The sequence below is a fragment of the Tamandua tetradactyla genome, chromosome 5 (assembly GCF_023851605.1).
Source record: "Tamandua tetradactyla isolate mTamTet1 chromosome 5, mTamTet1.pri, whole genome shotgun sequence".
Lineage (NCBI taxonomy): Eukaryota > Metazoa > Chordata > Mammalia > Pilosa > Myrmecophagidae > Tamandua > Tamandua tetradactyla.
Genome location: NC_135331.1, coordinates 156,325,845 through 156,340,015, shown reverse-complemented (window position 1 = coordinate 156,340,015; position 14,171 = coordinate 156,325,845).

The following is a 14,171-nucleotide window of genomic DNA, read 5'->3' as shown; positions in this document are numbered from 1 at the left end:
GATAGAATTATGTTTATATACAAATTTTAGAAATTAAGAAAATAAAATATTATCTTAATAGTCTTTTAAATGGAAGTGTTTTGATTAATATTAGCATTTTCCAAGTGCACCCAAGGTAGATCAACCTCAGAATGAAACACCCCCAAAATTAGGACTACAGTTGAATTATTTCATCTAATCTCCTTGTGTCCTTATGATCTCCACAGCCATAATATTCCTTTTAAAATACCGTTTGATCATGTCACTTCTTTATTTAAAACTTACCCTAGCTACTTTTACGATCTTATCTCCTTCACTAACCCCTTTACTCTCTGTACCATCCTCTTTGCGGAAATGCTCTGCTTCAAATGCTCTTTGCCCACGTAGCCTTGTTACTGCATCTCTCACTTTCTTCGGTTCTCTGCTCAAATATTGCCTACACAGAGAGGCATTTATTGACCATCCAAAATAAAACAGCATCCATCAATTGCTCCACTCATCAATGACTAGCCTTTGTACCCTGCAATGTTTTAACCTATTTGACGTCCATATTTGCTTGTATCTACCACTCTATGATTTTAAACTCTAAAAACACGAAGACTTCGTTGTATTCACTGCTTTATCTCCATGGCTTAGAAACTATTTGGCATACAGCAGGTACTCAATAAATATTTGTTGAATGAATTTTGGAGATTATCCAGAATTTGGCTGTCTTCAGTATAAGGCAAGACTCTTAAGAATACAAGATGTATAAAATAGGCAATTCTTTTAAAGGTAGTTTTATTTTTTAATTTCCCATGTATTTTGAAAGGCATTTTGAATTATTACTTTCAGATTTATCATCCCTTTTGGAAACTCTGTCCTTTCCATCCTTTTCTAGACTATGTTTAAATTAGATATCATACTCTATTTTGAATTATTGCAATTCAAAGTTATTCCATTTCAACACGTTTTAATTACTTAATTGAAATCTGAAACTCCAACAATGAATTCAGTGTAGGTAAAAGGCACCAGATTTACATTCCCATAAAAACTGGGTACACTTATGGTATTGGTATATCAGTGGGTAATAGCATTCACTATTTTCTCTGAGAACTATAAATAATCTTGATTTTAAAAAAACTAACAAAAATCATAATCCACTCATTAGCATCCTCTGATTCCTGCCCTCTAAAACCAACATATGTACTGGTAGAGGTTTTTAGGCCATAAAAATATAACTGCTTGGAACAGAACTGTTAGCCAATAGACCCCAAACACCTTGAAAACAGAAGGGAAAAAAGTAGCTGTTGGAATGCTTAAAACATTTTTCTTAAAGAAGCATGAATCACATTAAAAAGTCCTATTATTTGGACAGTTTTCCACCCATTCCCCCAACCCCTGTCCCCAGTCAACCGTCCCTTTTGTTACTGCCTGGTCTAGTGCCTGGAAATGCCCCGTCCGTACGCTGGCAGATGGCCCAGAGATCGGACTGGGATAACTCTAAGGTAATACCTGTCCTGTGAACAACATCCAACATTTAAGCAATTGGCTCAAAAGTTTCTCCAAGTGATGTATATATAACTTATTCAGAGTTAAATGAATCCAGGCTATGGATTTGCTATGTTTATTGCATAAAAAATTTGATTCCAAAAATCTGATTGGTTTCTGTATACCATGTGATTGCCCTTAATATATACTAAATTATCATGTACAATCACAGCTTTTAAGTTTCCATATTATTAGTTGCTTCCCAAGAAGACCAAAAAAGCTTACGATCAAAAATTATGTACAAGAAAACCAAGGCATCTTATTAACTGAATTCAAATCTTTTTACATGCCCTTGATATATTACCACCCAAAGCTAGCAGAAGTTTGCATTATAATGCATTATAAAACTTCAACCCCTTTCCCCATCTTAAGATACGTTTTATCTGAGAGATCTAGTTGATCATTGGGCCTTAAGTGTAAAGTCTTTTTTATCCCCATGCTCTTGCCTACCCTACAGACATCTTTAATTTTAAATAAGCATTATTTTTAGAACTTTCTGTATGAACTTGAGACCCATGATATTTTTTAAATGAAATACTTTAGCACAACAGTTGTTGTTTTTAATTCTGTAAGTTAACATAACACCGACGCAAATTATTTTCAATCTCTATGCATTACCAGTAATTGTAACTTAATTTATTTTTCTTGTAAAACAGTATCAAAAATATTTTTCCCCATGGTGCAGTGCTGATTTTAGTGATACCTAATATTTATTGGCTGAATGCAAGCTAAGAAAAAGAAATATCAGATTGAAATACCTTGGCTTCTACATTTATTAAATCAATTGCATATGAAATTGGGCCACTGAAAAAAATACAAGATTATGGGGTGTATATTTAAAATTGTTTCAGAAACTTTGGGGAGATATTGAGGCTTTTTAGAATAGTTTACAAAACAATACAAGATATCAGAGTATAGCATAATAGGCTCCCTACAAGAAAAAGCAAAAGCAATTTTTGAAGTTCCTTCAAGGACAAACGATAATGGATGTTTTTATAGTTTGCATCTGGACTAACTGTATTAGCATCATTAGTGGTAATGTATTCCATAAACCATTTAATGTAATTATGCAGATAATATTTTTTCGTTAAGAATGCTGTGGAATTTCAAATAAGTACATTCTTTAGATGAAATCTTTTAATCTTCTGAGAGTAGTTTCCTAGAAAGGTCTATTACCTCTACAGTAAGAAAGAGGTAAAAATGGTAGCTTAAGAAAGTAATAATCTTCATTTTGAACTCACTTAAGTATTGGTACACCTATTTCTTTAAATTGCTAAGTCAAGAAAGAAAAATAAAGAGCTCTCCAAGTGCCTTCACTTTTAACTCTTAGCATAGACATGTTTAAAATACAAGCATTTGTATATTAAAAGCATATTAATTATAGTGATCTCTCTTGCTCTCTCTCTCTCATCCACTCACCTTTTTAACTCATCTCGAATTACATTATTCCTTCAGAAAACACCCCTCTTAGACTCTCAGAACACATGGTGTGGGCAGGGTTGATTCCTAGGATTTGGAGGTTGGATGTGAGTCAGGACTGGCCAATCAAAGCTTCCCACCAGCACACACTAAATTCCGGATCTCCTGTGGACCACTTAAGGCTGACGCTCTTGGGAGGATAGAGTGCAAGCCCAGTATATCACCAAACAGCAGTCTTCCAGGCACCAGAATGGGCTCACTTGCCAGGAGGTGAAGAGAGCAGCCAGACTTAGTCCTGATGACCCTTTTTGATCCCCTGGATCCAAACATTTCGCAGGTTTTATGTTGTATAATCCAACAAATTACATTTGTTTGTTTTGTTAAGCCTGTTTAATTTGGTTTCAGTTACGTGGAGATGAAAGAATCCTAGTATCTCATCCACTATTTTGAGGAACATGTTCTTACAAGCCCTTTTCCTCCCAGCTCTCTCCTATAAAGGACAAGTTCTCTTCGTCTTCTATAGTTGTTCTCTAAATAAAGCACCATCCTCTTTTTTCTACCAGATCTCATCTTCCCATTGATTAAAACCATTGTTAAATTATTTTCCTATATTACATCTAGCTTTGAATTTTTCTCCACTTAAAGATGCAAGTTAAATCTACTTACACATAATATATGCTTCTGTTCTTTTGGAAAATGGGTAGGTATTTGTGTACTTAGGTTATAAATTCCTTGTGTCAATTATTAATAATATTGGTAACAGAATAGTTATGGTTCCTCCCACACACTTATCAAGTTCAGCTGTCATTTGGACTGGATGTTTGGCCTTTCCTATAAAGGACAGAAAATTCAAGTGTAAAGTCCTTCCCTCACACTGGGTGTACACACCTTGGAGGACGGTGAGCTGGATGACAGTGGCACCCTGAGAGCCTTTATATCTTGAGTTTTACTATGACTGTATGTCAAAGTTCTCCAGAGAAACATAACCAGTTGGATATTGATGTATTGTGTCAGTGTGGGGGTCTGGCAAGTCCAAATACTGTAGGTTAAGCCTGCAGGCTGGAAACCCTTGGCCAAGAGCCTACGCTGCAGTCTTGCAGCAGAATTTCTTCTTAAGAAAACTTCAGTTTGCTCTTAAATCCTTTCAACTGATTGGATGAGGCCCACCCACATTATTAAGGATAATCTCCTTTACTTAAAGCCAACTGCAGATATTAATCACATCTACAAATTTCACAGCAACACCCAGATTAGTGTTTAAATAAACAACTGGGTACAGTTGCCTAGCCAAATTGACACACAAAACTGATCCTCACAACTTTCTTTTGTGGAAATTTTCTTACGACTTCACTTCACAGTGAAAACATGCCAGACTTAGAGCACAAACCCATTTGCTCCAGTTATTCTTTCTTTCAGTAATTTATTGCTGCATTGTAAACAATCTCATAATTTATGACTTTATACAAGAGTGATTTATCATGTCTCACAATTCTGGGGATCAATTGGGCAATTCTTCTGTCCTCCTCTGAGCTCACTTGTGGCTGCCTTCAGCTAGCTGAGTGGCTAAGTGTGGACTCAGCTGGGTTGTTGGCTGGGGCACTTCGGTTCTCCTCTTCCTTCAAGGTCTCAGGGGATTGTTCCAAGATGTGAAAAGTTACAAAGGCTTTTTAAAGTTTAGGCTTAGGAGTCGCAGAGTTATTTCTTCTGCATTCTTTTGGTCAAGGCAAGTTGCAGGAACAACTCCAGATCCCGCCGGAGTGAAGGGATGGGGGGTGGGGAAAACACTTCCACCCAGTGAGAACAGCAGCAAACACTCCTTGCAGAAAGCATGCAGGATGGCCCAGGGCTACTGTTACGAACACCTTTGGAAACAATCCACCGCACTGTCATTTTTATTTCTAACAGGAGAAAGAAACTAGTACACCACTCTATTTCCAGATTCCCTAGATGCATACAGTAGAATGCTTCCTTAACCATTTGATGGTCATAAAAGTAATCAAAATGAAAATAATGCTTTTCATTGGGAAATAAATATTTCTGAAATGGCAACTGTTAGGACATACAGTAATTTATCAGGACACACACATGCTATTTTCTTTGGCTTCTATACATAACTAAGTTGATAATTGGTAAAAACATACAGGTATTGCTTTGCTGAAAAAGACAAAATATAAATATTGTAATTATTATCTGTTCTGCCTTTTACTTAGCTCTGTAGACTTTCAATTTTTGAAAATATATACGGTCTGGGCAGAGCTTTGATCCAAAACAGTGCATTATGTAAGCCTGAACAGTATAGCAGTGTATGAAAGATGCCTGTCTTTTGCATTTGAGATTTTGAAACATTTGTATTAGCTGTGGTTTTTTTCAAAAGTTTTATATCAATTATATAAAGTTTTAAACCACGAAAAAGTTCTAAGAATAAGATGTGTCTAAAAATAGAAATAAATTCATATAGAAATGTAAACTGTGGGGCACATAGGCAAGTGTTTTTTATATTTTTCTACATGAAATGTCAGAATTATAAAGAAAATTTCATGCTATTTATTTATCATTGAATTAAGATACCATTAAAATCCATGCTACGTGGAACTCTTTCAGAAATAAACTTTTTATTGGTTTCTAAATGTTACCTCATTATGCAGATAATTATGATAATTTTCTCTTCTTTCCAAATTAAGAGACTGTGGCAATAACAAGCAGAATGTCAGGCAACATCTGACAGCCCCTCCACAGCACATATCCACTTCCTAACTCCAAGAAACGGCTCTTCCAGTCCCTTAGTTGTGCCTGAGGTTTTTTTATATGGCACATTTTGGAAAACATGGCAGTGGCAGGGGATGTCAGAGTGGTATGTCTGCTTCTGAAAAAAAAATGCTTACAAAGTCACTTCTGAAAAATTTAATTCCTTTAACAAATTAGGGATAAATCTTATTCTGAAAAATATTGTGAGAAAAAGTTTCTCAGTTTTCCCCATTATCCTAGAAATATTAATTTCTAACAAACACTTTTATGTGTAAAGATTTTTCTGTGTAGAACTTAGGGAACTTTCAAGAAAAACAAAATCAAGATCTTCTAGTTAGTTTGATTTTCAGTAGGAAGTGGAAAATAGAACCAAGTTAGGTTGACTATATATGGCATACAGAAGAGGAAAAAATATGGATGTGAGTTCATGCTGTTTTTAAAACCAGGCAGTTTTAGTTATTTTATTTCACATTCAAGAGAATATTGACATACCTGTATTCTGCTGGCCTCTATTCAAATTGCCTTCTTTTCTTCCTAATTCAGTACACCATTCCTTACCTTTGAAGGCTTAGGAAATTTTAAAGGTGGGGGTTGTGCTTTAATTGGGAAGGAGTATTAAATATATATATGAACAAATGTATTATCCCCAAATCTAAGTCTTCATAGTTAGTTGACTTGATATTTATATTTTAAGTTTAACATATATCTAAATTTCTTTAAAATAGACTCTTTTCTTTAACTCCCTTAGAAGCAAATGAACATGGAAGTCGCTCAAGCAGACCTCCTGGGAAGTTACCAGAAGCCTGGCTATGGTCCTTCTCTAAAGGCTTCTGGACACCGTGGATAGGACTTCCTACTTAGGAAAAATGTGTCACATCTGATTTATGTTCATTTTCTCTTCACATTCTTTCCAGTCTTGGATAGAGAGACACCTTTTAGGACAGGGGTAAGCTTATGGTAGGGACTTAATAAAAAATGTTCTGAACTGAAAATAAGTTCGTTTTACTAGAGTCAGCCTTAGAGGTAGTTTCAATAAATAGATAAATGTTGCTGAGAAAATCTGCTATCCTGATGGCTTCCTGATACAGTGTGTGTGTGATAAACTAGTGAAACTAGCACATCTAAAACTGAACACATTTTCTACAATTCTCATTTGCTCCCATTTTTCTATGCCTGTCCATCTGGTTTCCCAAGAATGTAATCATAGTCTCACTGTTGTTTATTTCTTCTTCTCAGCCTCCACAGTCATTAAGGCACCATCATCTGCCTATTTTTTTCATACTTCCCTGGCCATTTTGAGTCAGGAATACACTACCTCCTGTTTTCATCCTCACCCCTCTCCAACCTATTCAATGCACTGCGTCAATTCTTCCTTGGTGAAGCATTATTTTGATCCCATCTCTCCTCTACAATGGCTCTTAATTGCCTTTTGAATCTAATTAAAACTTCTTCAAGACCCTCTACCAATTAACTCCATATGCAGGCGCCCTTAGCAGCCTTATTATACAGTGCCAGCTCCCGTTCTTTGGCCCAGCTGACCAAACCTGCTCACTTTCTGCCTTTTCTTGCTTTCCTGCCTCGCATTGTTCCCGTTGCCTCCTACCTAGAGGCCCGCTCCATTGCTTTCCGCCAAAGAACTCTTTCTCCCCTCCCTCTTTTTAAAAGATTGCTAAATAACCTTTCCTACTAGCTTTGATTCCTCCAAGAATTCCAATCGCTTGAATTTCGGTCCATCCTTTTGAAAATGCAGCTGTGCTCATGTACGTACATTGTCTTTGCCTTATTTCAGCCCAGATAACCTGGTTCAGGGATCCCACGCGATTGGCAGTAAGACACGCTGCCTTTTGGGTTAGTGGTTTGGCCTCTCCCGTAACAGGTGGAGATGCATCTAGTGTCAAGTCCCTTGGCTCAGGCGGGACTTGCACGCTCTGAGAATGACTTGGTGCCTGCCTCAACCTCCCTACCAAGGGAGCACTGCAGCCTTGGCCGTCCCTAGCGCGGATCCCCGGGAGGCAGGACAGGTGAGGCGCCTAAGTGTTCAAAAGGAAACCTTTAGGCCTGGAACTGTCCAGGCGCGTGGGCTTCGGCCGCCAAGGGAGGGGTCCGTAGCCGCAGGTCCCTTCCGGTCCTGGACGCCTCCGGCGGCTTTGCCGGAGCCCGGGGGGGAGGGGGGGGCACCGCGGTGCTGGGCCGCTCCGCTTGGGGTGGCGACCCGGGCCCCGCCCCCTTCTCTCCTTTCCAGGTTGGAAGTGGGGGAGCAACGTGTTCATAAAATGTGGCCCCAAGCTGCCAACAAAGGAGGACAGGGAGAGCCGGGCAGCTCCTTGAGCGACCGCGAGTTTAGCTCTTTCTCTGCCTGCGCTTCGGGGCGCCGCGAGCCTGTCCGCGCCCTCGGGGCCCCAGCGCAGGGACCCGCGCGCAGACCGCGCTTGGCAGTCGCCGGGGCAGCCGGGGCAGCCAGGCCAGCGGCTCCGGGGGCGCTCGGGAGCCGTCGTCTTCCGTGCCCTCATGGAAACGCCTAGAACCTGCCCCCAGGCCGGGCTGGGCGTCCCAAAGGGGCCTCTCTACGCGGGCAAAGGGAGGGACAGGCCCGGGCAGCGCCCTTCCCCGCCCCACGCCTGAGGGGCGGAGGGGAGCCCGGGGCGGCGGAAGTGCCAACTGGTCCCATCGATGGGACCCAGAGTAGCCGACGGTCCCCGGAAGGGGGACCGGCTTCCGCCACGGCGCCCCTCGCGGCTACTCCGGGGTGTCGCGGAACACCCTGAGGATCCAAACGGTCTTTATTCCCGTGCCCTGTGGTGGAGGTGGCGCGCGACCCCTGAGCTCTCCACAGGTGGGAGGTCTGCACAGATTTATGATAAGCTGCTGGTGGTCAGTAGTCGGTGTTGCTGCTGCTTTATGTATGTGTGGTTAGTTTTAAGTGTTTGATCCCAGTATTTTCTTATGACTAATGCAGGTTGCTATAAATGACACCCAGAGAAGGACGCTATAAACGTGAGAGGTCGTAAGATGTTAAAGAAATGGAGTGGTCTGCAGGAGGCCTGCCCTAGCCCGCGTCGCCGCGGAGCTACAATCGCTGCGACTAATGGTGTGTGGCGGCATGTGTCGTTGGAGGCCCTCTAGGTGGTTTTCATTACAGGCCAGGGCCTGGACCTACTAAACGCAAACCCCCCCGTGCAGTAACAGCCCTGATTTAAAGCTAGTCAGAATCGGTGGTGCCTTGGCTGGATAAATGCACTTGAGATGGCTGTCCTTGCACTTCTCTTTCCCCACACGGCCAGCGATAGGCCGCCTTGTTTTTAAGTGAAAAACATTTATTGGTGGACAGCCAGCAGAGGCCTCGGCTGGAGTTGGCAACAACAGCACTTGACCTTGAGCTTCTACTTTTTATAGTACTTTCCTGTTCATTATTTCATTTGAGCATTACTTTACCCCTGTTGGAAAGATAAAGAAGTGGTTATCAACATTCTGCACATGAAGAAATTGAGATCTGGAGATTTCTTGTGACTTTCCCCAGGCTGCTGGCTAGTAAGCACAGAGCTGGTACACAAATCCAGGTGTTAGGCCTGCAAGTGCACGGTAGTTCCTTATTACTACTGGGCACCACCTGTGCACCATGTTCTCTTTTCCCCATCTTTACGATGTCACATGGGATGAACGCAGAAATCACGTAGAAGTGGCCTTAATATGGGAGAAAGACTAATTCACTGGGCCCTGAAGGAACAAAATTCAGTTTCACATGCTGAATTTCCTAAGAGTTTCTGGGGATGTTTTCCTATTCTGGAAAATTCTTCAATAGGTTGGTCCTCCCCAAGTGACAGCTGGGAACTCTTATTATTATTAGAAAAGTTGTAGTTTTACAGGAAAATGGGTTAAAAAAAAAAAAAACCTCACTTTTGAGGCCCCAAACTGAACAAATCTACTAAATAGAAGTCACAGGTTTTCGACTGGGCTGGGTTAAAATAAAATCTCTGGCTCCCTTTTTCCTGCCTGAAGAATTCTACCTGTTATTAACCATTACTCCTAACCCTGTGTTCTGGTCTTTGATGGCCCTGAAAACCTGGGGTTTCTCTGAGAGACTGAAGATTTGTTTACTACAGTACAAAACCACGTAGGAACTGAGGGCTGGTAAGCGATTCTTCCTTCCTACCTTCATTTGGAAACTCTTCTGTTATAAATTGTGTGGCTTTTCAAGGCAAAGTTTTTCAAATCTCTACTCCGGAACGGCCTACGAACGGATACTTAGAAAATATGTATATAAGTCATACACAGATTCACCTTCGCAATTTTGGGCTGGGAGAGTTTGGGGTAAAGAATATAGAGTGAGGAGGGAGAAGAGTGGAAGGGAAAGAACTGGATTGAAACAAAACATTTGAACAGAGTAGAAGGCGGTAAAATCAAAGCGTAGTTCCGAAAACATTCCACTGTGAGGCGCCAAAGTTCTACTCGGCTAAGGCCTGCGGCCCTCGAGTGCAAGGACTGAAGTCCCGGAGAACAGATGCACTGGGAAAAGGGCGGGGGGGGGGGGGGGGGGGGGGGGGGGGAGGGCGGGAAGGAACGGAAAGGAGGGGTGGGGCTGGGGTGTCCTTTATTCTCCAGTTAAACTCGCCTGGGAGACTTTGTTACATAACAAATCTGTGCGTGGGGATAGAAGACTTTATTAGAGGGGAAAAGGGGGGGTGCGAGTCGGGGTAAGCTCTTAGAAAAGAAGAAAATCTCGGACCACTGAGCTGACCCGGGAGCACAAACGCTCCTCTTCGCTTCAGAAATTCTTGGGCTTCCTCTCAAACCAGGGCCACGACCTCTTTTAAAAGGAGGCGTGCAAGAAAGGGAGATAGAGTTGGCTAGGGTCCACGCTCCATCACCAGCTACCCCTGTCCAACCTCCCCCTCCCCCCCACCCCCCCGTCCCAGACCTGGGGGCTGCTGCCTTAGGCAAGCCGAGCTCTTTCTGCTCCCGGGGCGCCGCAGGGTAGCCCGACTCCATCTGCAGCCCCCGAGGACTCCTCAGCCGGGATAAAGGGTGGCCTCTCCCAGCCTGGGAGCGCCCCTGATGCTCAACCGTCAGCTGTCGGGAAGCGCTGATTTCTTTTCGGCGGGGCTTTCGCTGCAGGCGGCGAGGGGCGGAGGGGCTGGGGCCCGCGGGGCGGGGCGGGGCGGGGGGCGTTGGCCGCGGCTGGGGGAGGTTGAGCGCTCCGGCCCGGCCAGGATTTATTACATCCCCGCCACCGGCAAAGGTTAGGAGCACGCATTTAGAGACGGGATAATCCGAGTTTAAATATTAAAAGTAAAAGCAGAACAGGTCGAATATTTACCTAGAGGCTGAGCAGACCTCCCGTTGGGAGGGGAGAGGGGCGCGGAAGAGGCCCGGCTCCCAGGCTTGGGGCTTCGGCGCTGCGCTTCCCCGGTGGCGTCGCCGGGGACAGGCAGGACCCACCTCGAGACCGCAGGGGCTTCCTCTATTTGTGGTTGAGGGGGGTGGGGTGCACCCTCGCTTTCCCAAGTCGATCGGTCTCTGCCGGGCTCAGTCCAAATCGTCTGCTTTGTCGTAGTCTCCTTTTTAAGGGCCTCACCGACCAACACAAAAGGAGGCAGAAAGTACGTTGGATCAATAGCAAAGATTGTTATTTAGATAACGAATTAATCTCCCTGTTATAACACTTTTTATAGTGAACTTTGCACCCCTTCCATAAGAAAAAGGAATTTAAAGGAAAAAAAGTCTCAAACAGGATTAAGGTTTTAATTACAATTCCCTATCGAAATAGTATGTTTGATGAGCTGATCTTATCAATTAATAGTAACATTAAAACTCAAGAAACAGATTCACGGAAACTATGCTTAAGGGCGTCTTTTAAAAGTCATCACACCCGGGGAACCAGCGGGGCAGCAGGCCGGTGATGCCGCGTCCGAGCAGGTGTGGGGTCCTCCTCGGACTCGGCAGGAGCCGGCAGCGCGTCGGGGGCGCAGGATGGAGTGGGGGCGGCGGGCCCTGCGCTGGGAGACGCCGCGGCGCGGGCGGGAGGGAAATAATAAATAACAGACGCCTCTTCCAAGCCGAGGCCCACATCAAAGTTGGGGCCCCACGAGGGCCGTGCAGTTCACTGCGTTTGGGTCAGCGTTATATTCCAGGGGCAAATAAAGTAATTTGAACATGCACCAACAGTTTTCCATAAAATACGAGTTAAAAGAAGTAATAGAACTAATCACTGTCTCCTCAAATCAAGTAGAAAACATTTCAATGCACTAATTAGAGTAATTAGAATAATAAGCCTCTGCCTATATGTGGTAAGACAATGTGTACAAACAACTTTATTTAATGTATACTGGTAATCAGCGATGCGTGCCTGCTTGAATGCTTAGCGTAATAAAACTACCCTCCGTCCGCCCAAACAATCAAATACAAATTAGTTTAATGATTGTGCCTGCTGAATGTCTTAGAAATCCACAGGCAGAGGCGAGTAAATAGAAGCATCCTTGTTTGCGTGCGTCCCCGCCCGCGCTGGCCACGAGGCCCGGTGAGTGGCCGCGGGCGGGCGCGGCGGGAGCGAGAAGGAGGCCCCGGCGGGCCCGGCGGAAGCCAGGCCGGGCGCCAGCACAGCCCCGCGCCCCGCGGGAGACCCTGCTTCTGCAGCTGGCCGCCTTCCCACCCCTCCTCCGCCAGCTTCCCGCCTCCGCGGCCCCGCCGCACACCCGGGCCTCGAGCGCCCGGGGCCCCCGCCTGGCCTCTCCTCCTCGGGTAGGCGAAAGGCCACGTAAGAACTCCCGGCGCGGGTCTGTGAACGTTTTAAGCCCTGCCTGCGTGATAACCTCCCGCCCGGCGACTCCTCCCAGGAGCCTTGGAGGGCTAAGGGGCGCGTCCGCCGGCCTGGCGAGGGCCCAGCCCGCGAAGGACGCCAGGCCTCGCGTCCTGCGGTGAGGAAGCTCTTGACTTGCGGCCCTCAGCTCTGGAGTGGGGTGACAGGGAGACCAGAGGGGTTCCCAGGTTCCCTTCTCTGGGGAACTGACTTTTCTCCTGTGCAGCCATAAGAGCGATTTTAGGCCCACCAGGGAGTGGTAGGTTTCCCGGCATTCAGAGATTCGTTTCCCCCGTGCTTCAGCGCTTGGAGAGTGGGTTTCTCTCCATTGAAGGCAAGGAGCCAGGGTCAGGCACAGCCGGAAGTTTGAGGGGTGGGAGCTGATGGGCACAAGCTTGAGAACTTCTCTCGCCAGTTCTCGGCTCTTCCCTTCCCAACCCGTCCCACCCCCGATAGGAAAAAACCCAAATCATTTTCAGGCAGTAGTTCCCTTTTTCCTCCCCAGTTTTCCTGCATTTGCCTCCTCTACCCTCTTCTCTTGGGGCACCGTCTCCACGATTCCCTCATCCATGCAGGAGCAAGTTCCTGGGCCCGACTTTGCAGAGTTCGGAGGAAAAGTCTCGCGGGCAGAAGGCTAGGAGATTCACTCGTTACTGGGCCCTCGGCCCCCAGCCACCCCGGCCATCCACCGCATCTCTGCCCCAGCCGCGCGCGCCTCCAGAGAGGCCCTGCCAAGTCGTCGCGTCTACACCTAAATTCCCCGAGGGCGGCGACCCGAAGCATCTGCCTTCCTCCTCACCACCTCTAGCCGCAGCTTCGAGTGGGCGAACCTAGAGGTCGTCGCCCCCCTGCCGCCCCCAACCCCATACGGGTTTCCCTGGAGAAGGAGACACATGTAATGGTCTGCGACGTCTGGGCTGTCGACCTTCCCCCGGGGATCCGGGCATCGGAACCCGGGGAGCCGCAGAGAAGCCCCTATTTCCAGGCAAACACACAGGGGTTGTCTGCGGCGTCCCAGAGCCACGGCCGGACTGGGGTGGAGGACGGGGGCGTACAGGAACGCCCGGCTCCTTCACTTCTCTCCCCTCTCTGGGCCGGCGAGCCAGGCCTTTTGGGCTTCCCTTTCCTGAGGTTGGGGGGCGCGCGGAGAGACCCAGGTTCCTGCTTTGCGTCCCAGATGCCGCGGGAGGCACACCTGCCCGCCTTGCCCAGTCAAAGGTGCTACAACAGCTTTAAACGGATATTTTGTTAGGGAAACAACAACAACAAAAAGTTACTAATGTCAAATAATTGCCTCCAGAATCATGTGCTATGGAATATAAAAGGTCACATAAAAATTCCTCTAACAGAATGAGATATGAGGGGGAGGGAATGACCTCCCAATATTATCCACGTGAATTTGCCTGAACCTCATAAAAGCCCAGTGATTTACAATAATTAATTTGTGTTACAAAACCACAAGAAACTTTTCCCCCAACTCTCTCTCCTGACATATTCAATGGCCATATTTTAGGGGGGGGGGTGGATTTTCATTTTAATCAACAAACCCAGATGACTCACTGGTGGGAGGAAAATTATATGCCCCAAATCAAAAATGATGCAGATTCAAATTTATTCTACAGCGAGGTTTCCTGCTGCCGTCATTTGGCACACGGAGAGTTAATCGTATACAATTTATAACAATTAAAATCTCCTCCATATTGCT